A 14,626-nucleotide genomic window follows, 5' to 3' on the forward strand; every position below is an offset into this window, starting at 1 on the left:
ACAAGAGGACAGTCTACACCTTGGCCTAAATCCAAATGGCAGCTCTCTCAGCAAACCACCAAGACGCAAACCAACTGCTGGATTTTGTAATCCAAGGGTTTACAAAACACCTTTTGTTGGAGAGATTGCTACTAGTTATCTTTCTTACTAAAATATGACAATGATAACTACCCTTTACTAAATGATCACAATATACCAGGCATTTTATTTATATACATGATTTTCTGTCCTCAAAATAACCCTGCATGATGGAAATTATTATCCCCATAAAAAAATACAGAAATTGAGACATGGAAAAGTTATCTGCTGAAGTTCAAACAGCAAGTTACAGAGGAGCTGCAATTTAATTCCAGGGCTGGTGAATGGCAAGCCCCATGGCCTTTCCAATTCCCTAGCTTGCCTCTGTTAAACTGTGTGAAACTTTGTGAATGTGTACATGGCCCTACATCCTCTCTCCATTCTGCCCATCCTGTTGCTCTGAGTGAGACGTGAATGATGTGAAGGCGTCAGGTGTATCAATGTCATCTATGTGTAGTTGGTTCCTTGCTCTGTATTGGTTTGCTGCTTTGTTGGAATATTTATTTTGTCTTCTCTACAAACTACCAGTGTACATTTTATATTTTCTCTGGGACACATAGCTCCCAACATGTTATGAATCATGAAAATCAGCCCATGAAGTTTAATTAAGAAGCTATGGAACAGACCTTTGTTGTTGTTCAGTGACTAAGTCATGTCCAACTCCTTGTAACCCCATGGACTGCAGCATGCCAGGCTTCCCTGTCTTTCCCCATCTCCTGGAGCTTGCTCAGACTCATGTCCATTGAGTCGGTGATGCCATTCAACCATCTTATCCTCTGTTGTTCCCTTCTCCTCCTGCCTTCAATCTTTCCCAGCATCAGGGTCTTTTCTAATGAGTCAGCTCTTCTCATCAGGTGGCCAGAGAGTATTGAAGCTTCAGCATCAGCATCAGTCCTTCCAGTGAATACTCAGGACTGATTTCCTTTAGGATTGACTGGTATGATCTCCTTGCAGTCCAAGAGACTCTCAAGAACCTTCTCCAACACAATTCAAAAGCATCAATTCTTCAGCGCTCAACCTTCTTTATGGTCCAACTCTCACATCCATATGCAACTACTGGAAAAACCTTAGTTTTGACTCTACGGACTTCTGTTGGCAAAGTAATGTCTTTGCTTTTTAATATGCTGTCTAGGTTTGTTATAGGTTTTCTTCCAAGGAGCAAGCTTCTTTTAATTTCATGGCCACAGTCACCATCTGCAGTGATTTTGGAAGAGCATGTTGGATGGGAGATATTATGGGCCATCTTGATCATCTTTGGAATATCCCAGCTGCTATGCATTGGCTTACAAAAACAAGGGTTTACTTCTTGCTCCAACAAAGTCTGCTGTGGATCCAGGCAGTTCTCCAGAGCAGTTGTCCTCCTGTTGACTTAGCCTTCCAACCTGCTGCTTCAATTCTTGCAGCCTCTCCATATCAGCTCATGATTTCACTGCTGCAGGGTAAGAGCAGCATGAAGCATCACACACCAGCTCTTAGATACAACCACCTGGAAGGGACAGAAGTCACTTCTACTCTTGTTTCATGGCCCTCATGGCCATGCCTAAATTCAGGGGAGCAAGCAACTGTGGCCTTCCCGTGTGCCCAGAAAGAAAAGAGAGCTAGAAATATTGTAAGTGGCAATAGTGTTTATTACAGCCTCAAAGATGTTGCCTGAGCAGTGAAACCTTGTGATTCTATTCTGGGCAAGTTTTTGTTAAATCATTTCATTCATCCCTTCATCCATCTAACAAATGTGTTTTGGATGCCTACTATGCACAATACATCCGTAGCTAGTTCCTGGAGGGAAGTCACCTGCCCCCCAAAAGCATGTAATTTTACTTTAGAAAAACAAAGGAAATTTCAGTTGCTTTGTCATTGACTCCTGTGGAGGTAAAAGGATGTCTCTTTCAGATCCTACACTATCCTTTCCTCTCAAAGGCATGTGAAAATAAAACTTCTTTCTCCTTACCTCCCACACTGATGATTTTATCATTTTCATACTATTATAGTCAGAGCCCTTTTCAATATTCATCCTGTATTTCCCTCTTTGCAGGTTTTAATTTCATAACAGACTACTGAGGGTGTAAGTGTATTTCCAGAAAATGCAGATGGTGACTATTAATCAGACCCTGCCATGGCAATAAACTGTATGATAAATGGCTTAAATCAAATTTGGAGTTATCACACATCATTAGTCAGACAGCATGATTCCATTTGTTGTTGTTTTATAGGAGATTTACATATCAGGGCTGTAAACAGTGGATACGTTTGGCCAGAAGTCCCCTGCCCTCCAAACGCAGAGATCATAAGCTACATTTCAACAATGAAAGGAACAAAAAACAGCAGGAGCTCTGTTTGGGGCCAGCTTGTCCTCAGAAAGTGTCTGTTTTTAATGGAAAACTCTAGAATAGTCCTCCGGCTTTGGTAAGAAAAACTAAAGAGGAAGAAATGAGCTCTGTGATAGACTGAAATAAGAATATTGTGTTTTTGCTTCAATGACTATCTTCCTGAGTGACTTTGGGTTGGTGGAAAATACTCTGAAACTTGGTTGATCCATACAGCAAAGCATACTATGGAATTTCACACTGAAGTTTTCTAATTTTTTGAGAACTTAGGAAAGGTCTTACTTAAAAGCAAATAATATGAATTACAAACAATGGAAATGATTAGAGATGCGCATTAAAAATACTTTCAAGATTTTTTTATATAAATGTGTGCGCTTAGTTGCTCAGTCGTATCCGACTCTTTGCAACCCATTGGACTGTAGCCCACCAAGCTCCTCTATCCATGGGGATTCTCCAGGTGAAAATACCGCAGTGGGTTGCCACATCCTCCTCCAGGGGACCTTCGCAACACAGGGATCAAACCTGGGTCTTCCACATTGAAGTCAGATTCTTTACCATCTGAGCCACCAGGGAAGCCCATATAAATGTGTAGATGATAAAATTAAAAATTATGATTGCTAAAAGTCTTCAGCAGAGATCCCTAACTTTTGAAGTACACCCCACAATTCAACCTTGGTAGAAATTGTGTGAGAAACTTAGTTGTCTGCTAGTATTTTACATGTGAGCTGGGTGAAAGCTGGTTATTTATAGGGTTACTAATTAATTAATGTAGGTTTTAATTTGCTAAAACTATATGGCTTCCTTAGGTCTTCCAAACTAGGTCAACCATTTAGCCCCCAGATTTAACATATAATATTTGATTAAGCTGAAAGGAATAAACAGAGATATTATCAAAACCACAAACAAAACTGACAATGGGTATTCTGATAATGACTTTACCTTTTAATGAAACTTCAGGTCTTTTAAGGTCAGTCAAATGTAAACTGAGCTAGATGGAGATGATTATACTAAAAGGAAATTACCAAGCAGCTCAACATTTTGAATTCTAAGAATTTTAGTTACATTAGACAAAGATTGGCAGATAAAGATTGCCAGTTTCACTTATTTGGTGCATTGGAGTCCAAAACACTGTTTTACAACACAAAGCTATACTTTTTTTTCCATTTATTTTTATTAGTTGGAGGCTAATTGCTTTACAATATTGTAGTGGTTTTTGCCATACATTGAGATGAATCAGCCATGGATTTACATGTGTTCCCCATCCTGAACCCCCTTCCCACCTCCCTCCCCTTCCCATCCCTCTGGGTCATCCCAGTGCACCAGCCCTGAGCACTTGTCTCATGCATCCAACCTGGACTAGCAATCTGTTTCACACTTGATAATATACATGTTTCGATGCTGTTCTCTCAGATCATCCCACCCTCGCCTTCTCCCATAGAGTCCAAAAGTCTGTTTTGTACAGATGTATACAACAAAGCTATACTTTTAAAGGTCACTTTCCTGCACTCTTCTAAAACTTGTGAAGGCATCAGTTCAGTTCAGTTCAGTTGCTCAGTCATGTCCAACTCCTTGCGACCCCATGAATCGCAGCACGCCAGACCTCCCTGTCCATCACCAACTCCCGGAGATTACTCAAACTCATGTCCATCGAGTCGGTGATGCCATCAAGTCATCTCATCCTTTGTCATCCCCTTCTCCTCCTGCCCCCAATCCCTCCCAGCATCAGGGTCTTTTCTAATGAGTCAACTCTTCGCATGAGGTGGCCAAAGTATAGGAGTTTCAGCTTCAGCATCAGTCCTTCCACTGAACACCCAGGACTGATCTCCTTTAGGGTGGACTGGTTGGATCTCCTTGCAGTCCAAGGGACTCTCAAGAGTCTTCTCCAACACCACAGTTCAAAAGCATTGATTCTTTGGCACCCAGCTTTCTTCACGGTCCAACTCTCACATCCATACATGACCACTGGAAAAACCATAGCCTTGACTAGACAGACCTTTGTCAGCAAAGTAATGTCTCTGCTTTTTAATATGCTATCTAGGTTGGTGATAACTTTCCTTCCAAGGAGTAAGCGTCTTTTAATTTCATGGCTGCAATCACCATCTGCAGTGATTTTGGAGCCCCCCCAAAATAAAGTCCGACACTGTTTCCACTGTTTCCCCATCTATTTCCCATGAAGTGATGGGACTGGATGCCATTATCTTAGTTTTCTGAATGTTGAGCTTTAAGCCAACTTTTTCATTCTCCTCTTTCACTTTCATCAAGAGGCTTTTTAGTTCCTCTTCACTTTCTGCCATAAGGGTGGTGTCATCTGCATATCTGAGGTTATTAATATTTCTCCCGGCAATCTTGATTCCAGATTGTGCTTTTTCCAGCCCAGCATTTCTCATGATGTACTCTGCATAGAAGTTAAATAAACAGGGTGACAATATACAGCCTTGACGTACTCCTTTCCCTTTTTGGAACCAGTCTATTGTTCCATGTCCAGTTCTAACTGTTGCTTCATGACCTGCAGACAGGATTTTCAAGAGGCAGGTCAGGTGGTCTGGTATTCCCATCTCCTTCAGAATTTTCCACAGTTTATTGTGATCCACACAGTGAAAGTCAATAAAGCAGAAATAGATGTTTTTCTGGAACCTTCTTGCTTTTTTGATGATCCAGCAGATGTTGGCAATTTGATCTCTGGTTCCTCTGCCTTTTCTAAAACCAGCTTGAACATCTGGAAGTTCAGGGTTCACATATTGCTGAAGCCTGGCTTGGAGAATTTTGAGCATTACTTTACTAGCATGTGAGATGAGTACAATTGTGTAGTAATTTGAGCATCCTTTGGCATTGTCTTTCTTTGGGACTGGAATGAAAACTGACCTTTTCCAGTCCTGTGGCCACTGCTGAGTTTTCCAAATTTGCTGGCCTATTAACTGCAGCACTTTCACAGCATCATCTTTTAGGATTTGAAATAGCTCAACTGGAATTCCATCACATCCACTAGCTTTGTTCTTAGTGATGCTTTCTAAGGCCCACTTGACTTCACATTCCAGGATGTCTGGCTCTAGGTGAATGATCACACCTTCGTGATTATCTGGGTCATGAAGATCTTTTTTGTACAGTTCTGTGTATTCTTGCCACCTCTTCTCAATAGATTCTGCTTCTGTTAGGTCCATACCATTTCTGTCCTTTATTGAGCCCATCTTTGCATGAAATATTCCCTTGGTATCTCTAATTTTCTTGAAGAGATCACTAGTCTTTCCCATTCTGTTGTTTCCCTCTATTTCTTTGCATTGATCGCTGAGGAAGGCTTTCTTAGCTCTCCTTGCTATTCTTTGGAACTCTGCGTTCAAATGGGAATATCTTTCTTTTTCTCCTTTGCTTTTCACTTCTCTTCTTTTCACAACTATTTGTAAGGCCTCCTCAGACAGCCATTTTGCTTTTTTGCATTTCTTTTCCATGGGCATGGTCTTGATTCCTGTCTCCCGTACAATGTCACGAACCTCCGTCCATAATTCATCAGGCACTCTGTCTATCAGATCTAGTCCCTTAAATCTATTTCTCACTTCCACTGTATAATCATAAGGGATTTGATTTAGATCATACCTAATGGTCTAGTGGTTTTCCCTACTTTCTTCAATTTAAGTCTGAATTTGGCAATAAAGAGTTCATGATCTGAGCCACAGTCAGCTTACTAGTTCTCAAAAAATTAAGAAACTGTATGTATGTATTTATCTGATGTATATGTCTTACGTCTTTAAAACTCTACATGTGTACATACTTTAAAAAAATCCCAAACATAGACGCTGCCTACAATTTACTTCTTTCCCCTACTTAAGTGCAAGTAATGGGTATTTTAAAATCTGAAGCTAGATCTCTCTTGTTGGCAGTATCAAATTCCTGTAAAATGTTAATTTTAAAAATTGTCTCTTTTAAAATCAAGGTTTAGCTTCTAGGATTTCTCCCTTCTCTGAGAGGAAAGAAACTAGTATTTACTGGGCTTATACTATGTACTCAGTGCTCACAGCAACCCCATAAGGTAAGTGTAGATATTCTTCTCCTACTAGTGAAAAACCCAGACCTCCTAAAGATTAAAGTTTGTTCAGAGAATTCCCTGGTTGGTCCATTGGTTAGGACTGGCACTTTCACTGCCGTGGCCAGGGTTCAATCCCTGGTCAGGGCGGATCCTGCAAGCCTCGAAGTAAAAAAAAAAAAAAAAAAAAAAGCTTATTAGCGATCCTGTAAAGCTAGAATTCCACCCCAAATCTATCTAGCATCAAAGCCCACTCTCTCCCTCCTTACTCCTCCTTGGCTCACATGGGAATTTGCAGTAAGCAGTGACTACTCACACCTAAAATGTTGTCTTTTTTTTTTTCTCTAGAGAGGCTTACTTTATTAGCATCACAAAAAGTATCACTAATTCTCAAAAGGCCCATACTCTGGAAGGTCAGCTTAAATGGGATAGTTGGAATATCATTAGTATTAATATGTAGAAAGTAGTAGACACTCAGTCGTGTCTGACTCTGTGACCCCATGGACTGTAGCCTGCTAGGTTCCTCTGTCTGTGGAATTTTCCAGGCAAAAATGCTAGAGTGGATTGCCATTTCCTCCTCCAGGGATCTTCCCAAGCCAGGGAGCGAACCCACGTCCCCTGTGGCTCCTGGATTGGAAGGCAGATTCTTTACCACTGAACCATTTGGGAAGCCCCAGAGGGTAGTAGATCCATGTCTAAAGATTGATTCCACAAAGTGAATTGGAGATTGAAATAATTTTCTAAATAATTAAGGTCAAAGTAACTGTATTAAGGAAACAACAATTTGAAATATTTCAAAAAGTGGGTTGTAAAATTGTCCAACTTATGTTAGTGCTATGTATTTAGAGAATTTTAGCTAAATTCTCTAAATATATAAAGAATAGTTAGAGAATGAACACCTTTCCAAGTTCATTCCTTTAAAGATGAGAAAAAGAATTAAACCTGCAATGAATTCTCTATTGTTTCCTTATCTGTATTATAAACATAGATATATTTAACATGCTTTCATAAAGTTTTAAAAATCAGTTTTCCTCCAGTTCTACCATAATAAATGCATTGACATATGCCACTGATAAAAGTCTTGTTATCCAATTGTTTCCAAAAGAAGCACCGTATATATCTGACAAGTCATTTTTTTTTTTACCACATTTTATTGTCATTCTTTTTTGAGCATTAAAATATATTTGTCTAAGTACAAACCAAGACTTCTTTTCACAAAGTCAGTAGTGCTTTGAATTTTGTCTATATTCTGATTCTTTTACATTGTGGTTGTTCTAAGTTTGCCTCTTATGGTTTGTAATTTGTCTTTTATTTTGGCTCTGATTTTTACAAAAGCATTTTTCTCAACAAACCCTGAGTACACATGTCAGACAATCACAGCTTTTAGCTATCATCGAATGCCATTACCATTCAGCCTTGGCTAAACTCTGCCTCCCAAGACATACATTCTGATTGTCAACATCTACTCTGAGTGAAAAATGGTTGAACTATCTCTGCATTTAATTTCAACACAGGAAAGAAATCTGCTTTTTAAAGCCATGGCTTAATAATTTCAGAAATGGGAATGATAGCAGATTCATGTGAACCTGAGGAAGCATTTCATCTTCCAGAAATGAGGGCAGAAATGAAGCAACAATGCTCCTTAGGCATAGCTGGAGGCAGTGCAACTAAGTGTGAGCAGTAAATCTCAGAGAGCTGAGCAAAACAGCAACTGGCAGCAGGAAAGTGGGTCTCGTGGAAGCAGGTCCAATCACAAACCCAGTTGGTCATTTTCCCAGCTGTGGCTGTTATGCCCGATGTCCGAATCCCCGAGTGGGAAGAGAGAAGGCTTCCAAGACACTGCAACTCGCAGGAAGGGAAGTTTATTACTGACTCGAGCCAGGACTCTCCGCCCGCAACCAATGCAGTGCTGTGAGTCAGAGAGCCGCGAGCCCAAGCTGTTACACAAATTTATAGGGTGAGAAGCGGATTGGTTACACGTTTGCAAAGCAATTTCATTGGTCAATACTTTCGTGCGCAGGACTTTCCTGGGGGTTTCTGCTCCGTCCTAATTTCCAAATTGGCAAACAGCGGTCAGTATTAAGTGAAAGCTAATTGGTCCTAATTGGCTAATTGGTTGTATCCAGGTGGCCTGATAATCTTACCAAGTAGGAAGGCCTACTCCTAATCTAAGCTGCGTTACTTCTGCTCGCCTCACATTCCCCCCTGTCTGTTGTTCAAGTAGAGGAATCTTCCTCTTTTCCATCTTGGGCCACTGACACTATAAGTGGACCCAGGAGGGTGGAAATTAAGGTAGTCAGCCAGGGGGAGTGTTTGAAACCAAGACTCAAACCATCTCTGCTGGGCTTCCCATTCTCTCTTTCGGCTCGTAGGGAGGAAAGCCCTTGGCCTTGCAGAGATAGTGAAGCTTGGTTAAATTCCCCCCGTATCTGAGGTACTTGGTCCTGGGGATTGCACCACACTCAGGGCTACCAAATCCCTGTTTCCTATGTCCCATTCCCAGGGCCCATCACAAGAGGTTACGCAGCTTCAGCCCCTGCAATAATCAGCAGGAGAATTAGGAGACCTCCCAGCGGACGAGTTTCAGTTTCAAAGGCGCGTTTTTTCCTGTTCTTCCGGTGTGGCTTGCCGCACGTGATTGCAGTGAACCCAGGGTCCAATCCCGTCGACCTTGACAGCAGTAGGAGTGGTAAGGAGAACAACATAAGGGCCTTTCCATCTAGGTTACCCAAACCCAATCACCTGGGCCAATATCCTCGTGTATCTCTCGAATCAATTTCCCAAACATGGTTATGTAGGACACACAGGAGGGGGTCTTCCATACAGAATCTCAGAAGGGCAGCTTATAAGGGGTGTTACGTGCCTGAAAGAGTGCAAAGGGAAGGAGGGTCACCCAGTCCCCACCAGTCTCTATTGCCAACTTTGACAAAGTTTCTTTTAGGGTCCGATTCAGTCTCTCAACCTGTCCTGAGCTCTGTGGATTATATTCACAATGTAACTTCCATTTTGTCCCCAGAGCTTGAGCCAGCCCTTGTACAATCTGGCTCACAAATGCAGGTCCATTATCAGAGCCCATAGTCACCAGCAGCCCGTACCTAAGCATTATCTCCTCTAAGATCTTTTTAGCAACCACTATTGCTGTCTCTCCCTTAGCGGGGAAGGCTTCCACCCACCCTGAGAAGGTATCTACCAGAACCAACATATAGCGATACCCATACTTGCCTGGCCTTACCTCAGTGAAATCTATCTCCCAGTGTTGCCCTGGCTCTTCCCCTCAGTACCTTGTTCCCGTGTGCTGCTTTTTCCCTGTCCTCATCAGCTGGCACACTTTGCAAGCCTGGATTATCCTCAAACACTGATCAACACGCAGATTCAGTCCATATTTGCTTTCATTTATCTACTGAGTGTACCCAAGCTTCTTCTTCAGAGACTCTGGCATCTCAGGGGGAGGAGGGCGAGGGAGCCTGAAGTAGACCTTCACAGATGTGGGCAAAGAGTCCCTTCCATACACCTCTAAATCCAAGTCTCTTGAAGACCTGAGAGGCATTGCTACCCTTCTCTTTATGCAACACAGACACCATGGAATCAGCAACAGTACGTTCAAAGCAGGCAAACTTCATCATGGTGTATGGTATCTGTCTCATCCAAAGAGGAGCAACCCCCTTGTAGAGAGCCTTTAAGCCTTCTTCCTTATACATTTTGGGAGCTGCATCCCTCAGAGTGTTAGCATAACCTGGTTGGGTTTGAATTCGAACCTTAGCAGCTTCCATAGGAGCCAGAGCAATGTCAGCAAAGAATTCAGCACTGGCAGAGGCAGCCAAATACAGTGATGTGCACCACAGATAGGCATTTTCCTCTCCAAGCATGTACTTCATAAAAGCCAAACTTGCAGAGCCACTGCAGGGAGTAGCCAATGAGGGTCAGGGCCCATCCTTTGGCCAAACCATGGAAACCATTCTCTTTGAGTGTAACTGAAAATCCATTAAGAATGCCCTTGTACTTCTGTGGGTCCACCTGCATACGACATTTCACTAAATCCAGAGGAACAATAGCAGTGTGTGTCAGACCACAACTTAAGACCCCACCAAAGCCACACAGTGCATAAAACTTCGCAGAGCCATATTCACAACTGTACTCTTCTACCGCGGCGGCTCCCGCTTTCCTTTGCCCATCTTTTACATAGCCGCTCCCATCGGTGAACCATACTAGCTCACTGTTGTCTAGGGGTACATCAGTTAAGTCTTTTCGTGCCGCCAGGGCCTCAGCTGGTATCTCGCTGTAATCATGGAGCTACAAACAGCTGGAATGGCTTATTTGGGTTAGGCAGGGCAAGGACTGGGGCTTCTAGTAGGGCCTGTCTGAGTGTCTGGAAAGCCTGTTTCATTGGCTCAGCCCAAGTCCAGTTTGGGGTCTCTTTACTTCCCTCATACAAGGGCCGGCCCTTCTCAGCAAACCCCATGATCCACAGTCTGCAATATCCAACAGTTCCCAGAAACTCTCTCACCTGGCGGGGGGTCTTGGGCCTTCATGGTCTGGGTTAGCCACCTTTGCCCCTGCCTGATCTTATACCCCAAACAGGTGACCTCTTGCCGGGCTATTAATTGTGTAGCAGAAGGACCTCTGGGTGGCAAGTCCAATATTCGTAGAGGTCCTCACTCAGCGCCTCTTGAACCTCTGTGGGATTACTGGTTGGCCTTCCCCCTCAGTCCACTCAAAGGCAAATATCTCCTGGCTCTGGGCCACCAGGGGTAGGCTGAAAAAAGCATCTTTCAAGTCCAACACAGTGTATACGGGTTAGAGACAGTGGGGTGTATGTCACTCACCCGTTTGTTGACTTCTCGCAGGTAATCTGTCCCCGCTGGCTTCTTCACCGGCAGTAAGGGGGTGTTCCAAGGGGATTGACACCGCTTGAGAATTCTGGCATCCATGAGATGTCGAATGTGGGGAGTGATCCTCCACCGAGCTTCCTGGCTCATGGGGTACTATCTCACCCTCACAGGAGTTGGCTAGGCCTTTAGCTCGATAACGACCAGATGTCTGTTTGGCCAGTCCCATCCCTGCCATTTCAGCCCAGGCCAACGGGTATTTATTCATCTCTTAAGGCTAGGGATCCAAGTCCATCCGTGACTGTCATTCTCCCAGCTCTGTAGGCTTAACTGAATAAAACCCAATGGCCTCTCCTTTCTTCCACAAAATCTTAGCATAATCAGTACTGCTATGACACAGGAATGGGATCTCATTTCTCTCCATTTCCTGCTTTAACCACTCTCTCCCCAAGAGTTCTCACCTGCTTAAGCCCCTCTCTAGAAGGGACAGATGTTTTCACAATATCATCAATAGCCCACCACTGATCAGCAAGGTAAAGTGCCACAGCTGTGAGTGAGTCCTAAGGTGCAAAACAGCAAGAACTTTCTGGGTCTGATCTCCACCATAGAGAGGTACAAAGTCTACATTTGACAGGCTAATAGGCAGCAGAATTTTCCAGTTCCTCATGACTGCAATTATCCAACATAAACCCAGGACTCGGAGAGGGGTGCCAAGTCTTGACTCCCCTAGTCACTGTCTTCCCCCGCATATAGAACTCGAGTTCCAGGGGAGATTCTCTCTCTGGGTCGTACCTCTCCTCAGGTCCCTCTTAGGGCACTCATTTTTCCAGTGCCCCTGTTCTTTGCAGTAGGCGCACTGATCTTTCTTTAGGGCCTGCCTTTTTGATTTCTGTTTTTCTCCCGTCCAGGGGTCTCGAGGTTCCCTCAATTCTGTTCCGCTTTTATCCCCGCAAAAAGAATCTGGGCTAGCTCCCTCTGGTTCTTCCAGTTTTCCCTCGTTCTATATTCTCTATCTTCCTTCCTGATCTTCTCAGCTAATTCCCTTTCCTCCCATCGAATTCGTTCTTCCCTTTCTTCTGGGGTCTCCCTATTATTAAATACCTTTTCAGTAAATCCTGTATCGTCTGTTCTCCCAATCCCTCTACCTTTTGTAACTTCTTCCTAATATCTGGGGCTGCCTGATTTACAAACACTAACAGAACTGCAGCGCTGACTCCTCAGCCTGGGGGTCCATAGGCGGCTTTCTTGCTGCGGCCCGCAGGCCAGCCATCAGTTTGGCGGTACACTCGGAGACGCTTCCTACCTTCCGCTCGCTCAAAATCCCAGTTAGGCCGCAACAGAGAAAACCCCTTGTCCAAAAGATGAGGGTGGGCGGTTGGCCTCCCGTCGGCCCCTGGGACCCGTTTCCGCGCTTCTGCCAGAATTCGCTCCTGCAACAGCTGCTGACAATCGTAGTGAAAGGAGAGTTTCACCTGGTTGGGCTCTAGTTACTGAGGCTCACTTATTGTAGGACCTTCAGAGTCTGCCAGAGTGTAGCCCTGGCTGGGACTCATCAATTGCCCCACAACCATTCGCCTGTTCACTGAAACTCCTGAAAAGAGTAGGAACGAGACCAGAGACAATGCTGGCACACACACACAGACACAGACAAACACGGAGAGCCGAAGACAACCACACGGACAGACAAACGTCGGCCGATAACACAGCGCTGGGTTTTCGGGCCCCCTGACCAGACTCGGGATCAGGAGAGGAACTCTCCTTCCCACAGAGCCGGCTGCCTTCCAGCGCACTCGCTGGCCTCGGCCTTACGCCGGCTGGAGAAAGGTTTCTCCTGTGCCAGATACCTTCCTGCTTCACAGCAGGGCCCCGGAATTACTCTGGACTTCCTGTGCCAGATACCTTCCTGCTTTACAGCAGGGCCCCAGAATTACTCTGGACTTCCTGTGCCAGATACCTTCCTGCTTTATAGCAGGGCCCCGGATTTACTCTGGACTTCCTGTGCCAGATACCTTCCTGCTTTACAGCAGGGCCCCGGAATTTACTCTGGACTTCCTGTGCCAGATACCTTCCTGCTTTATAGCAGGGCCCCAGAATTACTCTGGACTTCCTGTCCTGCCTGAGACAATGCCGGCACACACACAAACATGGAGAGCCAAAGACAAACACACGGACAGCTGACAACACAGCTCTGGGTTTTCGGGCCCCCTGAGTTTTCCTGAGCACCGGTGCTATTATCTATCCTTCCCCTCTGTCCTGGAAGTGTTCTCTTCCCCCAGTAAAGGGATCCCAGACAAGCCCCCAAATGTTATGCCCGATGTCCAAATCCCCATAGCGGGAAGAGAGAAGGCCTCCAAGATAATGCAACTCACAGGAAGGGAAGTTTATTACTGACTCGAGCCAGGACTCTCTGCCCGCAACCAATGCAGTGGTGCGGGTCAGAGAGCCCCGAGCCCAAGCTGTTACACAAATTTATAGGGTGAGAAGCGGATTGGTTACACGTTTGCAAAGCACTTTCATTGGTCAATACTTTCGCGAGCGTGGGACGTTCCTGGGGGTTTCCGCCCCGTTCCTAATTTCCGAATTGGCAAACAGCGGTCAGTATTAAGTGAAAGCTAATTGGTCCTAGTTGGCTAATTGGTTGTATCCAGGTGGCCTGATAATCTTACCAAGTAGGAAGGCCTACTCCTAATCTAAGCTGCGTTACTTCTGCTCGCCTCACAGTGGCTGTCCCCCCTGCTTTACTGCATTAAATCTCTACTATACTTTCTACCTGGGTTGATGTAAGAAACTAGGGACAAATGCAGGAGATGGGAGGTGGGAGTGGTGATGTGATTGGAGGTCCCTTTCTGTTCACAAGCCAGTTGGATAACTCCCTTTCCCTCTTCTTCTCCAACTCTTTTCCAAAAGAGTAAAAGAAATCTTGCTTCAGAAAGGTCTAGTGCAGAACCTGGATCTGCCTTTTTTAAACCTACCTTTGATTTCCCTGGTTAATCTAATAGTTGCTCTGGCCGGAGCAGTACTCTCAGACAAGCACTGGGATTGCCCTTCCTCACTCTCAGCCTTTATATTCTGAGACCTCCATCCTTCCCTACAGAGAGAGGAATTAAATTTCCACCTTTCTAAACTTCTGACAGCATGTGTGATGCCCCACCCTGGGCATATATACTTGACTTTACCGTCTCAGGAGAAGTTATAATCCCCACACTCGTGGGGAAGACACCGAGGTGTTTCCTAAACCTCAATTAGGAAATAAGGTTGCCACCCACATTCTGATTACAACAGTGTTTAAGAAAAGAGCTCTGTTAAAGTGTGTGTCTTCTTGGGAATGCAAAGGCCTTTGTGGGAGGAACTTAATTTCCAGTGTGGTAAAACAGTGTGTACAT

At 44.3% G+C, this 14,626-nt stretch overlaps 1 protein-coding gene and 1 pseudogene across 2 annotated transcripts in view; one reads left to right on the forward strand and one right to left on the reverse strand.

Annotated features, from left to right (window-relative positions):
- PRLR (prolactin receptor) overlaps positions 1 to 14,626 on the forward strand; it is a 144,235-nt gene that overhangs the window by 36,901 nt on the left and 92,708 nt on the right. The gene's annotated exons all lie outside the window — the stretch shown is intronic.
- LOC122454301 lies at positions 9,769 to 11,511 on the reverse strand (annotated as a pseudogene).

Source organism: Cervus canadensis, chromosome 16, assembly GCF_019320065.1.
Source record: "Cervus canadensis isolate Bull #8, Minnesota chromosome 16, ASM1932006v1, whole genome shotgun sequence".
NCBI lineage: Eukaryota > Metazoa > Chordata > Mammalia > Artiodactyla > Cervidae > Cervus > Cervus canadensis.